Source organism: Bombina bombina, chromosome 7 (genome assembly GCF_027579735.1).
Source record: "Bombina bombina isolate aBomBom1 chromosome 7, aBomBom1.pri, whole genome shotgun sequence".
Taxonomy (NCBI): domain Eukaryota; kingdom Metazoa; phylum Chordata; class Amphibia; order Anura; family Bombinatoridae; genus Bombina; species Bombina bombina.
The window spans coordinates 36,464,112-36,478,540 of NC_069505.1; the positions used below are offsets into that span (position 1 = coordinate 36,464,112).

Consider the following 14,429-nt stretch of genomic DNA (forward strand, 5'->3'; position numbering starts at 1 on the left):
ATTTGTTGTTTCATTGATTTAACTAAAATTCTATTGGTAGCATGTGGTTTGTTTAAGGATTGACTGGAGACATAATTCCTAATCAAGTTGAAAAAAAACACTTTATTATCCATTTTACTTTCTCAAAGTATAATAAAAACTAAACTCTTTGCTTTAGAAATGTAGGGAATAAAACTCGATTAAGGAGCTTTTTTAATGGATACATTGAATATTAACAACCGTCGAAGGAGGATTCCAGAAACATCAGCAAACTGACAAAAGGTACAAACAGTGAAACTATGATCTAGAACTTTGAATGAAGTGTCACTTTTCAATAACACCAACGTTTTTTATTCTCTTTTAGAAGCTGGGATAATCTGTTAACACATGCAAATAAGCCAGGGTATAGTCTCTTTTTCACGTTTTTTACTTAGTTTTAATATCCTGAAACAGTAAACACAAATTGAATTCTTTTGCACTTTAAGACAAACAAAAGAAATTGGAGATTTGAAATGTGACTTTTTTTCTGAAGGTTTTTACTGTTTAGAGGACATACTCAAGCACACATTTAAAAAAAAGCTTACTGCATGCTGAATGATCGTACTGCGATTCATAGATCTCTTGGTCGCAGATGATTGTCTAGAAACTGGAAACAAAGAATCTTGAAAAAAATAAGCCTATCTGATGGAATAACAACACTGGTTTTTACTTTGGATGATCAGTCCAACTTCTGAAGCTATATACCGTGATAAATTTGAAGATCAAAAGCATTGCATCTGAATTGTCAGAACGTATCAGAAAATATAATATTTATTCACAATATGATCATGGTCACCAACAGATAAACATGAATTAGTTTAGACAAACTGCAAAAATGGAGATGCCGGGGATTGAACCCGAGGCCTCATACATGCAAAGCATGCACTCTACCACTGAGCTACATCCCCTTAATAGGAGTGTTGGTGGACTTCATTTGAGTACAGGTGACTGTCGTATGTTGCATTTGTGGAAAGAATATAGATCCCTTGACCATTACAAAGAAAAGTGTTTTTTTATCAAATACAAGAAATAATCATTCCCTTTGATGATTTATTCAACCTTTGAGATAACAGATGAATTCTGAAATCAGAGAAATCATTCAATGCTTTATAATGCCAAGCAAAGGATGCTTGCCGAGTTATTGTATCTTCATTGCATATTCCAGCTTAGCGATCAAGTACCATGCTATAAAGTTGTTAAATGCCACCTATGGAGATGCCGGGGATTGAACCCGGGGCCTCATACATGCGAAGCATGCGCTCTACCACTGAGCTACATCCCCCCACTGAATTCCATTTGAAGTTTGGTACACACAAAGTCAAATATTAAAGAATGATGCTACGTTAGGGAAATTCAGACCTTTTAAGTCCTAATACCATCACGAACATGAGATACAAACATATTACATTTTTTAAATTCAATTAAAAAGGAATCAAAATTGGATTATTTTACCCATTTTTACCCATTTTAAAATCTACCTAATTTGTTGTTTATTGATTTAACTAAAATTCTATTGGTAGCATGTGGTTTGTTTAAGGATTGACTGGAGACATAATTCCTAATCAAGTTGAAAAAAAACACTTTATTATCCATTTTACTTTCTCAAAGTATAATAAAAACTAAACTCTTTGCTTTAGAAATGTAGGGAATAAAACTCGATTAAGGAGCTTTTTTAATGGATACATTGAATATTAACAACCATCGAAGGAGGATTCCAGAAACATCAGCAAACTGACAAAAGGTACAAACAGTGAAACTATGATCTAGAACTTTGAATGAAGTGTCACTTTTCAATAACACCAACGTTTTTTATTCTCTTTTAGAAGCTGGGATAATCTGTTAACACATGCAAAAAAGCCAGGGTATAGTCTCTTTTTCACGTTTTTTACTTAGTTTTAATATCCTGAAACAGTAAACACAAATTGAATTCTTTTGCACTTTAAGACAAACAAAAGAAATTGGAGATTTGAAATGTGACTTTTTTTCTGAAGGTTTTTACTGTTTAGAGGACATACTCAAGCACACATTTAAAAAAAAGCTTACTGCATGCTGAATGATCGTACTGCGATTCATAGATCTCTTGGTCGCAGATGATTGTCTAGAAACTGGAAACAAAGAATCTTGAAAAAAATAAGCCTATCTGATGGAATAACAACACTGGTTTTTACTTTGGATGATCAGTCCAACTTCTGAAGCTATATACCGTGATAAATTTGAAGATCAAAAGCATTGCATCTGAATTGTCAGAACGTATCAGAAAATATAATATTTCTTCACAATATGATCATGGTCACCAACAGATAAACATGAATTAGTTTAGACAAACCGCAAAAATGGAGATGCCGGGGATTGAACCCAGGGGCCTCATACATGCAAAGCATGCGCTCTACCACTGAGCTACATCCCCCTTAATAGGAGTGTTGGTGGACTTCATTTGAGTACAGGTGACTGTCGTATGTTGCATTTGTGGAAAGAATATAGATCCCTTGACCATTACAAAGAAAAGTGTTTTTTTATCAAATACAAGAAATAATCATTCCCTTTGATGATTTATTCAACCTTTGAGATAACAGATGAATTCTGAAATCAGAGAAATCATTCAATGCTTTATAATGCCAAGCAAAGGATGCTTGCCGAGTTATCGTATCTTCATTGCATATTCCAGCTTAGCGATCAAGTACCATGCTATAAAGTTGTTAAAAGCCACCTATGGAGATGCCGGGGATTGAACCCGGGGCCTCATACATGCGAAGCATGCGCTCTACCACTGAGCTACATCCCCCCACTGAATTCCATTTGAAGTTTGGTACACACAAAGTCAAATATTAAAGAATGATGCTACGTTAGGGAAATTCAGACCATTTAAGTCCTAATACCATCACGAACATGAGATACAAACATATTACATTTTTTAAATTCAATTAAAAAGGAATCAAAATTGGATTATTTTACCCATTTTTACCCATTTTAAAATCTACCTAATTTGTTGTTTAATTGATTTAACTAAAATTCTATTGGTAGCATGTGGTTTGTTTAAGGATTGACTGGAGACATAATTCCTAATCAAGTTGAAAAAAACACTTTATTATCCATTTTACTTTCTCAAAGTATAATAAAAACTAAACTCTTTGCTTTAGAAATGTAGGGAATAAAACTCGATTAAGGAGCTTTTTTAATGGATACATTGAATATTAACAACCGTCGAAGGAGGATTCCAGAAACATCAGCAAACTGACAAAAGGTACAAACAGTGAAACTATGATCTAGAACTTTGAATGAAGTGTCACTTTTCAATAACACCAACGTTTTTTATTCTCTTTTAGAAGCTGGGATAATCTGTTAACACATGCAAAAAAGCCAGGGTATAGTCTCTTTTTCACGTTTTTTACTTAGTTTTAATATCCTGAAACAGTAAACACAAATTGAATTCTTTTGCACTTTAAGACAAACAAAAGAAATTGGAGATTTGAAATGTGACTATTTTTTCTGAAGGTTTTTACTGTTTAGAGGACATACTCAAGTACACATTTAAAAAAAAGCTTACTGCATGCTGAATGATCGTACTGCGATTCATAGATCTCTTGGTCGCAGATGATTGTCTAGAAACTGGAAACAAAGAATCTTGAAAAAAATAAGCCTATCTGATGGAATAACAACACTGGTTTGCACTTTGGATGATCAGTCCAACTTCTGAAGCTATATACCGTGATAAATTTGAAGATCAAAAGCATTGCATCTGAATTGTCAGAACGTATCAGAAAATATAATATTTATTCACAATATGATCATGGTCACCAACAGATAAACATGAATTAGTATAGACAAACCGGAAAAATGGAGATGCCAGGGATTGAACCCGGGGGCCTCATACATGCAAAGCATGCGCTCTACCACTGAGCTACATCCCCTTAATAGGATTGCTGGTGGACTTCATTTGAGTACAGGTGACTGTCGTATGTTGCATTTGTGGAAAGAATATAGATCCCTTGACCATTACAAAGAAAAGTGTTTTTTTATCAAATACAAGAAATAATCATTCCCTTTGATGATTTATTCAACCTTTGAGATAACAGATGAATTCTGAAATCAGAGAAATCATTCAATGCTTTATAATGCCAAGCAAAGGATGCTTGCCGAGTTATCGTATCTTCATTGCATATTCCAGCTTAGCGATCAAGTACCATGCTATAAAGTTGTTAAAAGCCACCTATGGAGATGCCGGGGATTGAACCCGGGGCCTCATACATGCGAAGCATGCGCTCTACCACTGAGCTACATCCCCCCACTGAATTCCATTTGAAGTTTGGTACACACAAAGTCAAATATTAAAGAATGATGCTACGTTAGGGAAATTCAGACCTTTTAAGTCCTAATACCATCACGAACATGAGATACAAACATATTACATTTTTTAAATTCAATTAAAAAGGAATCAAAATTGGATTATTTTACCCATTTTTACCCATTTTAAAATCTACCTAATTTGTTGTTTCATTGATTTAACTAAAATTCTATTGGTAGCATGTGGTTTGTTTAAGGATTGACTGGAGACATAATTCCTAATCAAGTTGAAAAAAACACTTTATTATCCATTTTACTTTCTCAAAGTATAATAAAAACTAAACTCTTTGCTTTAGAAATGTAGGGAATAAAACTCGATTAAGGAGCTTTTTTAATGGATACATTGAATATTAACAACCATCGAAGGAGGATTCCAGAAACATCAGCAAACTGACAAAAGGTACAAACAGTGAAACTATGATCTAGAACTTTGAATGAAGTGTCACTTTTCAATAACACCAACGTTTTTTATTCTCTTTTAGAAGCTGGGATAATCTGTTAACACATGCAAATAAGCCAGGGTATAGTCTCTTTTTCACGTTTTTTACTTAGTTTTAATATCCTGAAACAGTAAACACAAATTGAATTCTTTTGCACTTTAAGACAAACAAAAGAAATTGGAGATTTGAAATGTGACTTTTTTTCTGAAGGTTTTTACTGTTTAGAGGACATACTCAAGTACACATTTAAAAAAAAAGCTTACTGCATGCTGAATGATCGTACTGCGATTCATAGATCTCTTGGTCGCAGATGATTGTCTAGAAACTGGAAACAAAGAATCTTGAAAAAAATAAGCCTATCTGATGGAATAACAACACTGGTTTGTACTTTGGATGATCAGTCCAACTTCTGAAGCTATATACCGTGATAAATTTGAAGATCAAAAGCATTGCATCTGAATTGTCAGAACGTATCAGAAAATATAATATTTATTCACAATATGATCATGGTCACCAACAGATAAACATGAATTAGTTTAGACAAACCGCAAAAATGGAGATGCCGGGGATTGAACCCGGGGCCTCATACATGCAAAGCATGCGCTCTACCACTGAGCTACATCCCCTTAATAGGATTGTTGGTGGACTTCATTTGAGTACAGGTGACTGTCGCATGTTGCATTTGTGGAAAGAATATAGATCCCTTGACCATTACAATGAAAAGTGTTTTTTTATCAAATACAAGAAATAATCATTCCCTTGGATGATTTATTCAACCTTTGAGATAACAGATGAATTCTGAAATCAGAGAAATCATTCAATGCTTTATAATGCCAAGCAAAGGATGCTTGCCGAGTTATCGTATCTTCATTGCATATTTCAGCTGGGCGATCAAGTACCATGCTATAAAGTTGTTAAAAGCCATCTATGGAGATGCCGGGGATTGAACCCGGGGCCTCATACATGCGAAGCATGCGCTCTACCACTGAGCTACATCCCCCCACTGAATTCCATTTGAAGTTTGGTACACACAAAGTCAAATATTAAAGAATGATGCTACGTTAGGGAAATTCAGACCTTTTAAGTCCTAATACCATCACGAACATGAGATACAAACATATTACATTTTTTAAATTCAATTAAAAAGGAATCAAAATTGGATTATTTTACCCATTTTTACCCATTTTAAAATCTACCTAATTTGTTGTTTCATTGATTTAACTAAAATTCTATTGGTAGCATGTGGTTTGTTTAAGGATTGACTGGAGACATAATTCCTAATCAAGTTGAAAAAAACACTTTATTATCCATTTTACTTTCTCAAAGTATAATAAAAACTAAACTCTTTGCTTTAGAAATGTAGGGAATAAAACTCGATTAAGGAGCTTTTTTAATGGATACATTGAATATTAACAACCGTCGAAGGAGGATTCCAGAAACATCAGCAAACTGACAAAAGGTACAAACAGTGAAACTATGATCTAGAACTTTGAATGAAGTGTCACTTTTCAATAACACCAACGTTTTTTATTCTCTTTTAGAAGCTGGGATAATCTGTTAACACATGCAAATAAGCCAGGGTATAGTCTCTTTTTCACGTTTTTTACTTAGTTTTAATATCCTGAAACAGTAAACACAAATTGAATTCTTTTGCACTTTAAGACAAACAAAAGAAATTGGAGATTTGAAATGTGACTTTTTTTCTGAAGGTTTTTACTGTTTAGAGGACATACTCAAGTACACATTTAAAAAAAAAGCTTACTGCATGTTGAATGATTGTACTGCGATTCATAGATCTCTTGGTCGCAGATGATTGTCTAGAAACTGGAAACAAAGAATCTTGAAAAAAATAAGCCTATCTGATGGAATAACAACACTGGTTTGTACTTTGGATGATCAGTCCAACTTCTGAAGCTATATACCGTGATAAATTTGAGGATCAAAAGCATTGCATCTGAATTGTCAGAACGTATCAGAAAATATAATATTTATTCACAATATGATCATGGTCACCAACAGACGAACATGAATTAGTTTAGACAAACTGCAAAAATGGAGATGCCGGGGATTGAACCCAGGGCCTCATAAATGCAAAGCATGCGCTCTACCACTGAGCTACATCCCCTTAACAGGATTTTTGGTGGACTTCATTTGAGTACACGTGACTGTTGCATGTTGCATTTGTGGAAAGAATATAGATCCCTTGACCATTACAATGAAAAGTGTTTTTTTTATCAAATACAAGAAATAATCATTCCCTTGGATGATTTATTCAACCTTTGAGATAACAGATGTGGAAAGAATATAGATCCCTTGAACATTACAAAGAAAAGTGTTTTTTTATCAAATACAAGAAATAATCATTCCCTTGGATGATTTATTCAACCTTTCAGATAACAGATGAATTATGAAATCAGAGAAATCATTCAATGCTTTATAATGCCAAGCAAAGGATGCTTGCCGAGTTATCGTATCTTCATTGCATATTCAGCTGGGCGATCAAGTACCATGCTATAAAGTTGTTAAAAGCCATCTATGGAGATGCCGGGGATTGAACCCGGGGCCTCATACATGCGAAGCATGCGCTCTACCACTGAGCTACATACCCCCACTGAATTCCATTTGAAGTTTGGTACACACAAAGTGAAATATTAAAGAATGATGCTACGTTAGGGTAAATCAGACCTTTTAAGTCCTAATACCATCACGAACATGAGATACAAACATATTACATTTTTTTAATTCAATTAAAAAGGAATCAAAATTGGATTATTTTACCCATTTTTACCCATTTTAAAATCTACCTAATTTGTTGTTTCATTGATTTAACTAAAATTCTATTGGTAGCATGTGGTTTGTTTAAGGATTGACTGGAGAAATAATTCCTAATCAAGTTGAAAAAAACACTTTATTATCCATTTTACTTTCTCAAAGTATAATAAAAACTAAACTCTTTGCTTTAGAAATGTAGGGAATAAAACTTGATTAAGGAGCTTTTTTAATGGATACATTGACTATTAACAACCGTCGAAGGAGGATTCCAGAAACATCAGCAAACTGACAAAAGGTACAAACAGTGAAACTATGATCTAGAACTTTGAATGAAGTGTCACTTTTCAATAACACCAAAGTTTTTTATTCTCTTTTAGAAGCTGGGATAATCTGTTAACACATGCAAATAAGCCAGGGTATAGTCTCTTTTTCACGTTTTTTACTTAGTTTTAATATCCTGAAACAGTAAACACAAATTGAATTCTTTTGCACTTTAAGACAAACAAAAGAAATTGGAGATTTGAAATGTGACTTTTTTTCTGAAGGTTTTTACTGTTTAGAGGACATACTCAAGCACACATTTAAAAAAAAGCTTACTGCATGCTGAATGATCGTACTGCGATTCATAGATCTCTTGGTCGCAGATGATTGTCTAGAAACTGGAAACAAAGAATCTTGAAAAAAATAAGCCTATCTGATGGAATAACAACACTGGTTTTTACTTTGGATGATCAGTCCAACTTCTGAAGCTATATACCGTGATAAATTTGAAGATCAAAAGCATTGCATCTGAATTGTCAGAACGTATCAGAAAATATAATATTTATTCACAATATGATCATGGTCACCAACAGATAAACAAGAATTAGTTTAGACAAACCGCAAAAATGGAGATGCCGGGGATTGAACCCGAGGCCTCATACATGCAAAGCATGCACTCTACCACTGAGCTACATCCCCTTAATACGATTGTTGATGGACTTCATTTGAGTACAGGTGACTGTCGTATGTTGCATTTGTGGAAAGAATATAGATCCCTTGACCATTACAAAGAAAAGTGTTTTTTTATCAAATACAAAAAATAATCATTACCTTGCATGATTTATTCAACCTTTGAGATAACAGATGCATTCTGAAATCAGAGAAATCATTCAATGCTTTATAATGCCAAGCAAAGGATGCTTGCCGAGTTATCGTATCTTATTGTATATTTCAGCTTAGCGATCAAGTGTCATGCTATAAAGTTGTTAAAACCCACCTATGGAGATGCCGGGGATTGAACCCGGGGGCCTCATACATGCGAAGCATGCGCTCTACCACTGAGCTACATCCCCTTAATAGGACTGGTGGTGGACTTCATTTGAGTACAGGTGACTGTCGTATGTTGCATTTGTGGAAAGAATATAGATCCCTTGAACATTACAAAGAAAAGTGTTTTTTTATCAAATACAAGAAATAATCATTCCCTTGGATGATTTATTCAACCTTTCAGATAACAGATGAATTATGAAATCAGAGAAATCATTCAATGCTTTATAATGCCAAGCAAAGGATGCTTGCCGAGTTATCGTATCTTCATTGCATATTCAGCTGGGCGATCAAGTACCATGCTATAAAGTTGTTAAAAGCCATCTATGGAGATGCCGGGGATTGAACCCGGGGCCTCATACATGCGAAGCATGCGCTCTACCACTGAGCTACATACCCCCACTGAATTCCATTTGAAGTTTGGTACACACAAAGTGAAATATTAAAGAATGATGCTACGTTAGGGTAAATCAGACCTTTTAAGTCCTAATACCATCACGAACATGAGATACAAACATATTACATTTTTTTAATTCAATTAAAAAGGAATCAAAATTGGATTATTTTACCCATTTTTACCCATTTTAAAATCTACCTAATTTGTTGTTTCATTGATTTAACTAAAATTCTATTGGTAGCATGTGGTTTGTTTAAGGATTGACTGGAGAAATAATTCCTAATGAAGTTGAAAAAAACACTTTATTATCCATTTTACTTTCTCAAAGTATAATAAAAACTAAACTCTTTGCTTTAGAAAAGTAGGGAATAAAACTTGATTAAGGAGCTTTTTTAATGGATACATTGACTATTAACAACCGTCGAAGGAGGATTCCAGAAACATCAGCAAACTGACAAAAGGTACAAACAGTGAAACTATGATCTAGAACTTTGAATGAAGTGTCACTTTTCAATAACACCAAAGTTTTTTATTCTCTTTTAGAAGCTGGGATAATCTGTTAACACATGCAAATAAGCCAGGGTATAGTCTCTTTTTCACGTTTTTTACTTAGTTTTAATATCCTGAAACAGTAAACACAAATTGAATTCTTTTGCACTTTAAGACAAACAAAAGAAATTGGAGATTTGAAATGTGACTTTTTTTCTGAAGGTTTTTACTGTTTAGAGGACATACTCAAGCACACATTTAAAAAAAAGCTTACTGCATGCTGAATGATCGTACTGCGATTCATAGATCTCTTGGTCGCAGATGATTGTCTAGAAACTGGAAACAAAGAATCTTGAAAAAAATAAGCCTATCTGATGGAATAACAACACTGGTTTTTACTTTGGATGATCAGTCCAACTTCTGAAGCTATATACCGTGATAAATTTGAAGATCAAAAGCATTGCATCTGAATTGTCAGAACGTATCAGAAAATATAATATTTCTTCACAATATGATCATGGTCACCAACAGATAAACATGAATTAGTTTAGACAAACCGCAAAAATGGAGATGCCGGGGATTGAACCCGAGGCCTCATACATGCAAAGCATGCACTCTACCACTGAGCTACATCCCCTTAATACGATTGTTGATGGACTTCATTTGAGTACAGGTGACTGTCGTATGTTGCATTTGTGGAAAGAATATAGATCCCTTGACCATTACAAAGAAAAGTGTTTTTTTATCAAATACAAAAAATAATCATTACCTTGCATGATTTATTCAACCTTTGAGATAACAGATGCATTCTGAAATCAGAGAAATCATTCAATGCTTTATAATGCCAAGCAAAGGATGCTTGCCGAGTTATCGTATCTTATTGTATATTTCAGCTTAGCGATCAAGTGTCATGCTATAAAGTTGTTAAAACCCACCTATGGAGATGCCGGGGATTGAACCCGGGGGCCTCATACATGCGAAGCATGCGCTCTACCACTGAGCTACATCCCCCCACTGAATTCCATTTGAAGTTTGGTACACACAAAGTCAAATATTAAAGAATGATGCTACGTTAGGGAAATTCAGACCTTTTAAGTCCTAATACCATCACGAACATGAGATACAAACATATTACATTTTTTAAATTCAATTTAAAAGGAATCAAAATTGGATTATTTTACCCATTTTTACCCATTTTAAAATCTACCTAATTTTTTGTTTCATTGATTTAACTAAAATTCTATTGGTAGCATGTGGTTTGTTTAAGGATTGACTGGAGACATAATTCCTAATCAAGTTGAAAAAAACACTTTATTATCCATTTTACTTTCTCAAAGTATAATAAAAACTAAACTCTTTGCTTTAGAAATGTAGGGAATAAAACTCGATTAAGGAGCTTTTTTAATGGATACATTGAATATTAACAACCATCGAAGGAGGATTCCAGAAACATCAGCAAACTGACAAAAGGTACAAACAGTGAAACTATGATCTAGAACTTTGAATGAAGTGTCACTTTTCAATAACACCAAAGTTTTTTATTCTCTTTTAGAAGCTGGGATAATCTGTTAACACATGCAAATAAGCCAGGGTATAGTCTCTTTTTCACGTTTTTTACTTAGTTTTAATATCCTGAAACAGTAAACACAAATTGAATTCTTTTGCACTTTAAGACAAACAAAAGAAATTGGAGATGTGAAATGTGACTATTTTTTCTGAAGGTTTTTACTGTTTAGAGGACATACTCAATTACACATTTAAAAAAAAGCTTACTGCATGCTGAATGATCGTACTGCGATTCATAGATCTCTTGGTCGCAGATGATTGTCTAGAAACTGGAAACAAAGAATCTTGAAAAAAATAAGCCTATCTAATGGAATAACAACACTGGTTTTTACTTTGGATGATCAGTCCAACTTCTGAAGCTATATACTGTGATAAATTTGAAGATCAAAAGCATTGCATCTGAATTGTCAGACCGTATCAGAAAATATAATATTTCTTCACTATATGATCATGGTCACCAACAGATAAACATGAATTAGTTTAGACAAACCGCAAAAATCATGATGCCAGGGATTGAACCCGGGGATTCATACATGCAAAGCATGCATTCTACCACTGAGCTACATCCCCTTAATAGGTTTGTTAGTGGTCTTCATTTGAGTACAGGTGTCTTTTATGTTTTGCATTTTTGGAAAAAATATAGATTCCTTGACCATTACAACGAAAAATGTTTTTTGATCAAATACAAGAAAAAATCATTCCCTTGGATGATTTATTCAACCTTTGAGATAACAGATTAATTCTGAAATCAGAGAAAACATTCAATGCTTTATAATGCCAAGGAAAGGATGCTTGCTGAGTTATCGTATCTTCATTGCATATTTCAGCTTAGCGATCAAGTACCATGCTATAAAGTTGTTAGACGCCACCTATGGAGATGCCGGGGATTGAACCCGGGGCCTCATACATGCGAAGCATGCGCTCTACCACTGAGCTACATCGCCCCACTGAATTCCATATGAAGTTTGGTACACACAAAGTCAAATATTAAAGAATGATGCTACGTTAGGGAAATTCAGACCTTTTAAGTCCTAATACCATCACGAACATGAAATACAAACATATCACATTTTTAAATTCAATTAAAAAGGAATCAAAATTTGAGTATTTTACCAATTTTTACCCATTTTAAAATCTCCCTAATTTGTTATTCATTGATTTAACTAAAATTCTATTGGTAGCATGTGGTTTGTTTAAGGATTTTCTGGTGACATATTTCCTAATCAAGTTGAAAAAAACACTTAATTATCCATTTTAATTTCTCAAAGTATAATAAAAACTAAACTCTTTGCTTTAGAAATGTAGGGAATAAAACTTGATTAAGGAGCTTTTTTAATGGATACATCGAATATTAACAACCGTCGAAGGAGGATTTCAGAAACATCAGCAAACTTACAAAAGGTACAAACAGTGAAACGATGATCTAGAACTTTGAATGAAGTGTCTCTTTTCAATAACACCAACGTTTCTTATTCTCTTTTAAGACCTGGGATAATCTGTTAACACATGCAAATAAGCCAGGGTATAGTCTCTTTTTCACCTTTTTACTTAGTTTTAATAACCTGAAACAGTAAACACAAATTGAATTCTTTTGCACTTTAAGACAAACAAAAGAAATTGGAGATTTGAAATGGGACTATTTCTTCTGAAGGTTTTTACTGTTTAGAGAACATACTCAAGTACACATTTTAAAAAAGCTTACTGCATGCTGACTGATCGTACTGCGATTCATAGATCTCTTGGTCGCAGATGATTGACTAGAAACTGGAAACAAAGAATCTTGAAAAATTAAGCCTTACTGATGGAATAACAACACTGATTTTTACTTTGGATGATCAGTCCAACTTCTGAAGCTATATACTGTGATACATTTGAAGATTAAAAGCATTGTATCTGAATTGTCAGGATGTATCAGAAAATATAATATTTCTTCACAATATGATCATGGTCACCATCAGATATACATGAATTAGTTTAGACAAACCGCAAAAAATGAGATGCCGGGGATTGAACCCAGGGCCTCATTCATGCAAAGCATGCGCTCTACCACTGAGCTACATCTACTTATTTCAAATGTTTTGAGGCCTTCATTTGAGTACAGGTGTCTGTCATATGCTGCATTTTTGGAAAGAATATAAATCCCTTGACCTTTACAAAGAAAAGTGTTTTTTGATCAAATACAAGAAATAATCATTCCCTTGGATGATTTATTCAACCTTTGAGATAACAGATGAATTCTGAAATTAGAGAAAACATTCAATGCTTTATAATGCCAAGCAAATGATGCATACCAAGTTAATGTATCTTCATTGCATATTTCAGCTTAGCAATCAAGTACCATGATATAAAGTTGTTAAAAGTCATCAATGGAGATGCCGGGGATTGAAGCTGGAAACTGAAACAAAGAATCTTGAAAAAATAAGCCTATCTGATAGAATAACAACAATGATTTTAACTTTGGATTATTAGTCAAACTTCTGAAGCTATATACTGTGATACATTTGAAGATCAAAAGCATTGCATGTGAATTGTCAGGATGTATCTGAAAACATACTTCACAATATGATCATGGTCACTAACAGATAAAGATGAATTAGTTTAGTCAAACAGAAAAAATGTAAGTGCAGGAGATTGAACCCAAGGCCTCAAATATGCAAACCATGTGCTCTACCACTAATCTACATCCCCTTAGTGGGTTGTAGACGTACTTCATTTGTCTGGAATATGTTATATTTTTGGAAAGAATATAGATCATATCCCCTGACCCTTACAAAGTAAAGGGTTTATTGATAAAATACAAGACCTCCAGAACAAATAAATTTGACAGTAGGAGGATTATTTTAATATAAGGTCACCTTTTGACCTTCAGAACACAATTGGAACTAGACATGTGCAATTCGGTTCGGTTCGATTCTGAAAATTTAGCAAATTCGGAGATTCGGATCAAACTGAATTTCCGAATTAAAATACTGCCGAATTTACCGAATAAATCTGAATTAGTTCGGATTTATTCGGTAAATTCAGATGGACATGGATTACACTAGTATTGTACAGTATATTAGGTTATATCACTCTGCTATGGGTTACACCTAATATAC

The 14,429-nt window shown here is 33.8% G+C and overlaps 17 non-coding genes across 17 annotated transcripts; all 17 read right to left on the reverse strand.

Annotated features, from left to right (window-relative positions):
* Positions 1-854: 854 nt before the first annotated feature.
* TRNAA-UGC (transfer RNA alanine (anticodon UGC)) lies at positions 855-926 on the reverse strand. Its single transcript has one exon. It is a non-coding gene; the product is annotated as a tRNA-Ala (tRNA).
* A 302-nt stretch (positions 927-1,228) lies between these two features.
* On the reverse strand, positions 1,229-1,300 carry TRNAA-CGC (transfer RNA alanine (anticodon CGC)). The gene has a single exon. It is a non-coding gene; the product is annotated as a tRNA-Ala (tRNA).
* Positions 1,301-2,352: 1,052 nt separating this feature from the next.
* TRNAA-UGC (transfer RNA alanine (anticodon UGC)) lies at positions 2,353-2,425 on the reverse strand. The gene has a single exon. It is a non-coding gene; the product is annotated as a tRNA-Ala (tRNA).
* A 303-nt stretch (positions 2,426-2,728) lies between these two features.
* Positions 2,729-2,800, reverse strand: TRNAA-CGC (transfer RNA alanine (anticodon CGC)). The gene has a single exon. It is a non-coding gene; the product is annotated as a tRNA-Ala (tRNA).
* A 1,053-nt stretch (positions 2,801-3,853) lies between these two features.
* Positions 3,854-3,926, reverse strand: TRNAA-UGC (transfer RNA alanine (anticodon UGC)). The gene has a single exon. It is a non-coding gene; the product is annotated as a tRNA-Ala (tRNA).
* Positions 3,927-4,228: 302 nt separating this feature from the next.
* On the reverse strand, positions 4,229-4,300 carry TRNAA-CGC (transfer RNA alanine (anticodon CGC)). Its single transcript has one exon. It is a non-coding gene; the product is annotated as a tRNA-Ala (tRNA).
* Positions 4,301-5,353: 1,053 nt separating this feature from the next.
* TRNAA-UGC (transfer RNA alanine (anticodon UGC)) lies at positions 5,354-5,425 on the reverse strand. Its single transcript has one exon. It is a non-coding gene; the product is annotated as a tRNA-Ala (tRNA).
* Positions 5,426-5,727: 302 nt separating this feature from the next.
* TRNAA-CGC (transfer RNA alanine (anticodon CGC)) lies at positions 5,728-5,799 on the reverse strand. Its single transcript has one exon. It is a non-coding gene; the product is annotated as a tRNA-Ala (tRNA).
* A 1,053-nt stretch (positions 5,800-6,852) lies between these two features.
* TRNAA-UGC (transfer RNA alanine (anticodon UGC)) lies at positions 6,853-6,924 on the reverse strand. The gene has a single exon. It is a non-coding gene; the product is annotated as a tRNA-Ala (tRNA).
* A 411-nt stretch (positions 6,925-7,335) lies between these two features.
* On the reverse strand, positions 7,336-7,408 carry TRNAA-CGC (transfer RNA alanine (anticodon CGC)). Its single transcript has one exon. It is a non-coding gene; the product is annotated as a tRNA-Ala (tRNA).
* A 1,051-nt stretch (positions 7,409-8,459) lies between these two features.
* On the reverse strand, positions 8,460-8,531 carry TRNAA-UGC (transfer RNA alanine (anticodon UGC)). The gene has a single exon. It is a non-coding gene; the product is annotated as a tRNA-Ala (tRNA).
* A 301-nt stretch (positions 8,532-8,832) lies between these two features.
* TRNAA-CGC (transfer RNA alanine (anticodon CGC)) lies at positions 8,833-8,905 on the reverse strand. The gene has a single exon. It is a non-coding gene; the product is annotated as a tRNA-Ala (tRNA).
* A 301-nt stretch (positions 8,906-9,206) lies between these two features.
* Positions 9,207-9,279, reverse strand: TRNAA-CGC (transfer RNA alanine (anticodon CGC)). Its single transcript has one exon. It is a non-coding gene; the product is annotated as a tRNA-Ala (tRNA).
* A 1,051-nt stretch (positions 9,280-10,330) lies between these two features.
* TRNAA-UGC (transfer RNA alanine (anticodon UGC)) lies at positions 10,331-10,402 on the reverse strand. The gene has a single exon. It is a non-coding gene; the product is annotated as a tRNA-Ala (tRNA).
* A 301-nt stretch (positions 10,403-10,703) lies between these two features.
* Positions 10,704-10,776, reverse strand: TRNAA-CGC (transfer RNA alanine (anticodon CGC)). Its single transcript has one exon. It is a non-coding gene; the product is annotated as a tRNA-Ala (tRNA).
* A 1,427-nt stretch (positions 10,777-12,203) lies between these two features.
* Positions 12,204-12,275, reverse strand: TRNAA-CGC (transfer RNA alanine (anticodon CGC)). Its single transcript has one exon. It is a non-coding gene; the product is annotated as a tRNA-Ala (tRNA).
* Positions 12,276-13,322: 1,047 nt separating this feature from the next.
* TRNAA-UGC (transfer RNA alanine (anticodon UGC)) lies at positions 13,323-13,395 on the reverse strand. The gene has a single exon. It is a non-coding gene; the product is annotated as a tRNA-Ala (tRNA).
* Between the last annotated feature and the right edge of the window lie 1,034 nt (positions 13,396-14,429).